Source organism: Somniosus microcephalus, chromosome 3, assembly GCF_052327205.1.
Source record: "Somniosus microcephalus isolate GS21.2 chromosome 3, FLI_Smic_1.0, whole genome shotgun sequence".
In the NCBI taxonomy this organism is placed as follows: domain Eukaryota; kingdom Metazoa; phylum Chordata; class Chondrichthyes; order Squaliformes; family Somniosidae; genus Somniosus; species Somniosus microcephalus.
In genome coordinates, this window is record NC_140989.1 from 182,495,522 (window position 1) to 182,503,684 (window position 8,163).

The following is an 8,163-nucleotide window of genomic DNA, read 5'->3' on the forward strand; positions in this document are numbered from 1 at the left end:
TCGGGTCGGGGGCTTCCCGCGGGTGCAAGCCTCCGACCTGCACTTACCTTGCGCGCCGGCCATTGAGCTGTGGGCCCGCGTGGGATTCCAATCCTGGCCTCCTCCAACTGCCGGCGCGCAGTGCTTGCGTATCCCGGGGCGCAGTTAGTTCAATGCGCCCCCCTGGGATCATGTGGGCCATGGAGAGCCAATGGTAGCAGGGAATGCTTCATTCATAAGTTTGACAGGAAGACCTGTCAAACGTATAAATACTATAAGCCCCAAAACATCACTAAATCTTCAAATAATTTTTTTTAATCACATTTTAAAAATAAACTATAAATTACATGAAATAACTATTTTAAACAATAATTTAAATTTTTGAAAAAATTAATTACATTTTCTAACAGGGCTAAAAATAAACTTACCTTTCTTTAAAGTATTTAAAAATAATAAACCTGTGGAAAAAATGTTTTAATTTTAATTAATTCACCACTTACCTTGTAAAAAGCAGGCCTTGCGACTGCTTTTTACATGTCTAACTTCTGGAGACATACCTTCCCGGGAAAACCTGCAAAAAAAACGTAAGTTCGATGCGCACGCGCTGCCTCTCCTGCGCACGCGTTCGACTCCTGAACCCCTTCTTTCAGGGGAACGGAAGTGCCGGTTTCCCGCGCATGCGCAGTGCATGCACGAAACTGGCACTTCCATTGGGCTTACGGGTGAGTACCCCATGCGTACTCACCCGTGGAGACCCGAATTTCTAGGCCATCCTTTTTCTCTCTGACGCTGGCTGAATTTCCAGTATTTCCGTTCACACACAATAGTCAAGATTTAACTACAGTTAGCTGTCATCACCGTAATCATAAGAGCAGGTAGCCTTGAGACATGTGGGCTTTTCTGGTTAATCATTAGCAGGCAGAATCTGAATTATTGCACAAATTAAACTGAACAGAATTGAAAATCCCGCAAACTGTCTTTTATTCATCTAACAGACATTTATTGCGTTGTTGTTCTAAAGTTTCACAGCCAAGAAAATGACAGCAGAGAGTAATACATTCTTGCCCTGTTTCTTTACATTCTCACACCATACACCATTCCCAGGCTGAGAATACAGGTCTTCCCTTTCTTACATTTCTACCCATTCCACTCTGGAAGTAGAGGCAAAGTGGCTGCAAATTGCACACAGCGGAGTGAATGAGGTCATGGTCAAATGGCCAAAAGCAAAACTGGCTATAGCCGCATCGACCATAAAAATCGGTGGGACTGGGTGAGAGGATAAAAAGTGACCATAACCACAAGGGTAGCATAAAAAGCTCACGCAGGCAAATTGGCAGCAATAAAGGCAGCCACAGTCCAAAGGGCTGGACTGAAAGCAGGTGTTGTTGCAAGCTTGCCGTGAAAAATGTTTACGGGCACGGATTGAGTCTGAGGCTTCCAACATAGGTGTATGCCTCACCGAGAGACCTTTCCAAGGTATTACAGCACTACTTGAATAATAACAAGCATTTTCTGCAGAACTGGTTAAGTTTTTATGGGTTTCTTGTGTTACAAATCTGCTACCTGTTAGTTTTCAGCTGGGGGGAAATTCAAGATGGTGGCAAATTCAAGATGGTGGCTCAAACCAGCTTCACAACACTTTTGGAATAATTTAATTGGTTCAGCTTCTCCATTCTTTGATTGGTAGCTGTTGCTGAAGACCCATTTATCATTCATAGTTTTGTTTTAACTTGATTGGTGGTTTTGAGTCCTGCTTTCTAACTGTTGATTGGTATGTTGGCGACCTGTTCAGTTGTGATTTGCTGATGTTTTATGAATGTGAAATTTGAGCCTATCAGGTGGAAGTGTGACACAGAAATTTGTATACAGATATTGTGATGCCTGAAACATATGCTAAGTGTGCCATTTCTATATAGATCGATATATACAAATAAATATCGTATATACTTCAAGTAAGATGTATTCAATTTGTTTTGTTTATGCTAGTTTAGCAGCCCTGTGAGATTGTTTCACTAAGGAAATCTTTTAAAATGAATCTGTTTTTAAATGAAATCACCAAGACAAGTCACTCATTCTCTGTAAAGACGACAGTGTTGAGCTTTTGATTACATTTCACATTTTGCAGGGCATGGCAAAGACTTCCATCTGAGCAGCACGCTAGCAATACGCGAATGTACGTGTCTTTGAAATGAGTATGTCAAAAATAACTTGACAGTAGACTGCAACTGGCAATAAGAAAGTGGCAGCATCACATAAGAATTGAGTGGGGATCTATTTATAACCGAATTGGTACTTTTGAACTGGTTGATAATAAAACACAACAGTAAATGGGGAATACTGGGGGAATGTTACCTCCCGAGTGAGAGGCCAGTCTGCCCAGGAGGTCCAGTCCACTTTAACGGCCATTAACATCCTGCTGGTCAGCTGCCCACCTGAAACAGGGATCCAGAGTTAATTCGGTGGCTTTGGGTCTGTGAAAATCAGGCAGCCTTGAGGCCGCCAGTCAGGTAAGTTGTGGTGGTGGGGATTGGGAGAAGGGGGGGCGATTGTGAGGGTTTTGCAAATGGGAAGAGGGGAGCCTGGAGTGGCAGCATTCCAAACTTTCCTTGTGGGGCCTAGAGCAGCTTATAACAGCCGCAGGGCGGGAAATGAGCTCTGCTGGGATTTTAACTCCCATTCACCCCCATCCTTGTTTCCACCAGGTGGAGGGAGTTAAAACTCCACCTTCAGTCTCTACCAAAAAGCAGTAGGCATGTAATGTAATTGCACTTGCTCCTTTCCTTTGTAAGTTCAGGCCATGTCTATAGTACCTGCATCTGAGGTAGCACCAGTGGTATTCCAGATCCATGGTGATAGAATTAACACCAGCAGTAATAAAGATTCATGGCAACACCAAATTAGCACCAGTGATGAAAGTGATTTATGGTAACACTGAATTAATTCTGGCAATAATGGAGAAACCAAATTAGTGGCAATTTCGTGTCACGTGCATTTCTATTATTGCCAGTAGTAATAGAGATTCATGGCGGCACTGAATGATTGCCAGTGGTAATAGAGATTTACAGGGCTGTTTAGTGCCAACACAGGAGTGAAACGCAGTACAGGGAGGAAATGAGGTGTTCCCCATCAGGAATGAGAAAATCACAGAGCCCACACCCTCAGCACTGCACGGGAGTGTCAGCCTACATTTTTGTGCTTAAGTCTCTGGAGTGGAACTTGAACCCACAAACCACTTGGCAATGAGCTCCAGCTGGCCACCTGAAACAGGAATCCAGAGTAGTTCGGTGTACGGAAATTTAATTTCATACACATTAACTTCACAGTCAATGTGGATACCAGGTTTCTTGAAAAATGTGCAAAATACATTGCACTCTACCCAGGACCTTTTAAGATTCCTTTAAGAAGTATATACAGAGAGTGCTACAGAGGTTGAGAGATCCTGTGGAATAAAGTGAAGAAACCTAAAACTCTGTCCCCACCACAGAATTTATAGTATTACAAAAGTGAGCCTCAGTGACATCATCAGAGAATGCCTGTGGCAAAAGAAAATGATGTTTTGGAACAGAAAAACTTGTTGCCTTTGCCTGAGTCATTGCTTCAAGTTCCAAATCAAAAGATAGCAATTCCTCACATTCCAATCCCTACCAGCTTTGCCAAGTGGAATTTAGAGCACACCTCATTATTTTGAAATAATAGGAGGCACTGTTCATTGCACGCCCAGACCGGTTTCAACCATTTTTTGTTGTACATATTTCAGTTTGTGTATGCTTACTAATAAGAGGAATTCACGGCCATTTAATAGGATTCATTCCTCCTGTGCACTATTAAATTTTAACTGGGCTGTATTGAAGGGCCTCCAAACTTCTTGAGATGTCTGGGCACTGTAATCGAGATATATTCACAACACAAACCATCAGAAAACAAAATGTTGTTCTTTACGCTTTGTATTTTATTGCGCTTGTTGCATATTTCATTATCTCTCCATTCAGTTCCGCTCCCCCTCGTTACCTTGCTTCATTTGAGTTGAGAGTTTTCAGTGTTCTCCCAGACCCTGTGACCAGTCACTAGTAGATGGCCAAGAAAGGTTCTGAATGGCTTAGTCTCCATTACTCATACTGCTCATTGTTAAGCATCTGGCAACTGCCCAGAGCCTGCCCTTGACATGAAAGGAGAAATCAGGACTGCACCATACTCCATTGCCTATTGCACCGGTACCTTGTTTAAAAAAAATTCACAAATGGATTAACTAATATGATTGACTCTTCAATCAATATTTGCTTGATGCAAAAGTAGTAGATTCAACATTCAAAATTGTTCATGGTTAATATTCACTTACAGACCAACAGTGGAGTTGTTAAAGGGACACTGCTTCAGGATAAAGAATTTGACAATTGTTGTTTGGGGGGGTGGGGGTAAAGATCCAGAAGAGCAAAGCTCAATTTTTGTCACAACTATGCACTTACAAGTCACACAACCATGCAGTTCAACAGATGCATCATGTATTAATAAGCAATGTCATAAAAAAGATGTACAAACCCTTTTGTTGTGAAAGCGGTCGGCGCCTCTTGATAGCTAATTCAAATCACCTCAAAGAATATGACCAAGCCCATGGCAAATACTTGTTGGCTTAAATATAAAACAGTTATTGTTTATTGCACCTTCACGACCGGTTCATATTTTCCAGTGCCAAGACATTCATCGCTTTGTCAGATGATCTTTTAATCTAACAAATTGGATCCCTTTCAACAAGCTAATGAATACAAAATCCGCCTGGGCAATGTGTGAGAATATACTCGGCGGGCAATGGAGAAGAATGTAAAGCAAAGTTGTTAATGACAACAATAAAACTGCTGAGGGGTCCAAGTCTTACAAATCTGATAATTTAATTTTGTGTCCTAAGCATAACTCCTTTGCATTGCACAATGTGTGAAATCCTAGCGTAAGATTACCTCTACATAGCAGGAGGAGAATCGAGCAGAAAAAATTAAATGAATATCTTTAATTCAAATAAGATAAATTTGTTCTTTCATGGGAATTCCAAAGGTGGGTGATTAATTCTTTGAAACATGTTAAAACCCTACTGTTGACTTCAAAGAAAGTCAGTGAGGCGGAAGAGCATTAAACCTGTAGAACTGCACCCAACATTGTGACATGAAATCAGGTTCAAGGGGTTCATGTCAAGCTGCATGGCTCAATGTTCTGTATGCTATTCTCAAATTGAAAAAAAAAAGTCCTGTGGTTAGTTGAAAGCAGGTTAAACAACAAATTCCATATGCTGTAGTTTAATATAAAAACATTTCCTAACCAGGTGTTGTGCTAAAGGAACTGTAAATGTACATCATCCAGTCATCAACCTATTTATAACTTAGGAAAAGCCAGTTTGTTTGCATAATGAAAATGGGTGGTGTGTATGACTTCACACATCATGAATCATGCTACTGTGGAAAATGCTGAGTAAAACACTTTACGCTATCTATTGGCGGTGGATGTGAATCATTGCTGCTTGCATTTCACTTACTAATCTAAAAAAAACAATGTAGCAAGGGCTGAATTGTATTGTTCGTGAGAGGGATCAGTGACCACAGTGATGGAAAATCTCGTTCACTGCCTTGAGGCACTGAGTTTCCTATTAGGCAGTGTAAATTCCACACTTCCAAGCCATTGGAATGAATTTCCAGTGTGTCCACAAACCACCATTTTGTTGAGGTGGAAATTCTTTCACACAGTTCATACAAAATAGAGAGTCGATTCCCACCCTGACATCAAGACGTACTTTATTTATTTAACTATACTGTGAAGATTGTGTGGTTATATTGGATACCTGACACTCACTGGGATTTCTTAGACATTTGATCTATGGGTGTTAAATTGGGTAGTGTATCATCCATTTTTGGGGTGTTACGTGGCCATCTAAGGTTTCAAAATGGGGTCCAAGATAGGAAGTGTGCCGGATGCCATCTTGGTAAAGGGGTTTGCGCATGTAACGACTGCCAGCAGCATGCAGAACAGGCAGATCAAGATGTGAATCAGCGTGCAACGCTGATTTGAAGCCGCTGCTGCCATTTTGGAACTCCACATCCCTGTCTAAACCTCACACAGCTGAATACTACATTGAACAGCATGAAGGACCCCCCACCAGCACTATTTAAAGGGATCGTGAAATATTTGCAGATTAGTTGCTGGATTACTTATTTTAGCTGCTGGTACAATTGTAGATATTTTTGGAAATTTTCTATATTTGGCTAAACATAAGAACAAGAGGAGGCCATTCAGCCCCTTGAACCTGTTCCGCTATTCAATGAGATCATGGCTGATCTGTATCCTAACTCCATTTACCCGCATTGGCTTCATGTCCCTTAATAACCTTGGCTAGCTGAAATCTATCGATCTCAAATTTAAAATTATTAATTGAGCTAGCATCTGCTTTTAGTGGGGGAGAGTTCCACCCTTCTACCACCCTTTGTGTGAAGAAATGTTTTTTAACTTCTCTCCTGAATGGCCCGGCTTGGATTTTAAGGTTTTGTCCTCTTGTCCGAGATTCTCCCACCAGCGGAAAATGTTTTTCTCTATCTAGCTTATCATTTCCTTTCAAAATCCTAAAAACCTCAACAAAATTACCCCTTAACCTTCTATATTCCGGGGGAATACAAGCCTAGTTTATGTAATCTCTCCTCATAATTTAACATTTGGATCCTTGGTAATATTCTGGTGAAACTGCGCTGCACTCCTTCCAAGTCCAATATATCTTTTCTAAGGTGTGGTGCCCAGAACTGTACACAGTACTCCAGATGTGGTCTAACCAGGGCTTTGTATAGCTGTAGCACAACTTCCTCCCCTTTATATTTTAGTCCTCTCGTTATAAAGGATAACATTTCATTAGCATTTTTGTTTATATTTTGTGCCTGACCACTACATTTTAGTGATCTATGTACATGGACCTCTAAATCTCTTTGGACCTCCACTGTCCCTAGCATTTTGCCATTTAAATAATACTCGGATCGATCAATTTTTGGTTCACAATGGATGACCTCACTTACCTGCGTTGAAATCCATCTGCCACAGTTTTGCCCACTCAATTAATGGCCCCAATGTTAACTCAGAGGTGCGCTGGGATCGGGAAGATCCGATATGGCATGGGAAACCTGAAAATAACTTCAGCGCATCTGTCAGTGGCATTTTAACGCAGTCGGCACATTATCATTTTACTTCTTGATTTGCACAGCAGCGGGAGCGATGAGGACCCACATGACGCGATCTCAACTCCAGTATTTAAAGGGCCAATTCAAAGATGGAATTTGAAGGAGTTGGAGTTGGAAGCAAGAGAAGGCGATGTGTGACAATCGGAGGAAGAAACTTGCTGCTGTCACAAAGAAGGTGTGGCTGGAGGTGGCCCAGGAGGTCAGCAGCAGGAGCGTTGCGCCATGCTCCTCAGTACAGTGCAGGAAGCACTTTAATGAGACAACCAGGTCAGGAAAGGTGAGTACAGTTGCACATTCACTTACATCCTGCTGTGCACATCACCCCACCCCCTCGAGCCTTGTCAAGCCTATTCCATCACATCACCCCTCACACCCACTTATCTTGCATGCCCACCTATCCATCTCTTTCTATGCACTTCCTCACATCTCCATCTATCCATCCACCACACCCACTCACACTCAAGCTTATGCAATTTGATGCCCCTCCCTGATAAACACCCTCACCAAATGCACTCCATCCATTGGGTGAACACATACCATTACACTCACTCATAGGTCTGTTCTTTCCCTCATTGCAGGAGAAGAGAGCACAGAACACAGGGAGAGGGAGAGGACCGGAGCTGGTCCTCCACAGATTTTCCAGCTAACAACTGCAGAGGAGGAAATGCAGGAGATCAGCGGAGTTTCGGCGTGCCTGGCCGTTGGAGATGAGGAGACGGGGAGCTCCCAGCTGCTTGGTCACAGAAATAAATATCAGCGACCCAAATGTCATTCTTTCTACCAAAGTGGATAATTTCACACGTCCCCACATTATACTCCATCTGCCACCTTCTTGCCCAATCACTTAACTTCACTTAATCACTCATGTCCTCCTCGTAGCTAACTTTCCCACCTAGCTTTGTATCATCAGAAAACTTGGATATATTACATTCGGTCCCCTCATCTAAATCATTGATATAGATTGTAAATAACTGAGGCCCAAGCA

At 42.1% G+C, this 8,163-nt stretch overlaps 1 long non-coding RNA gene across 1 annotated transcript; it reads left to right on the forward strand.

The window, feature by feature from the left end:
• The first annotated feature begins 1,380 nt into the window (after positions 1-1,380).
• Positions 1,381-7,923, forward strand: LOC147121616 (uncharacterized). Its single transcript, XR_015077583.1, has 3 exons — positions 1,381-1,455; positions 7,202-7,455; positions 7,757-7,923. It is a non-coding gene; the product is annotated as an uncharacterized LOC147121616 (long non-coding RNA).
• The last annotated feature ends 240 nt before the right edge of the window (positions 7,924-8,163 follow it).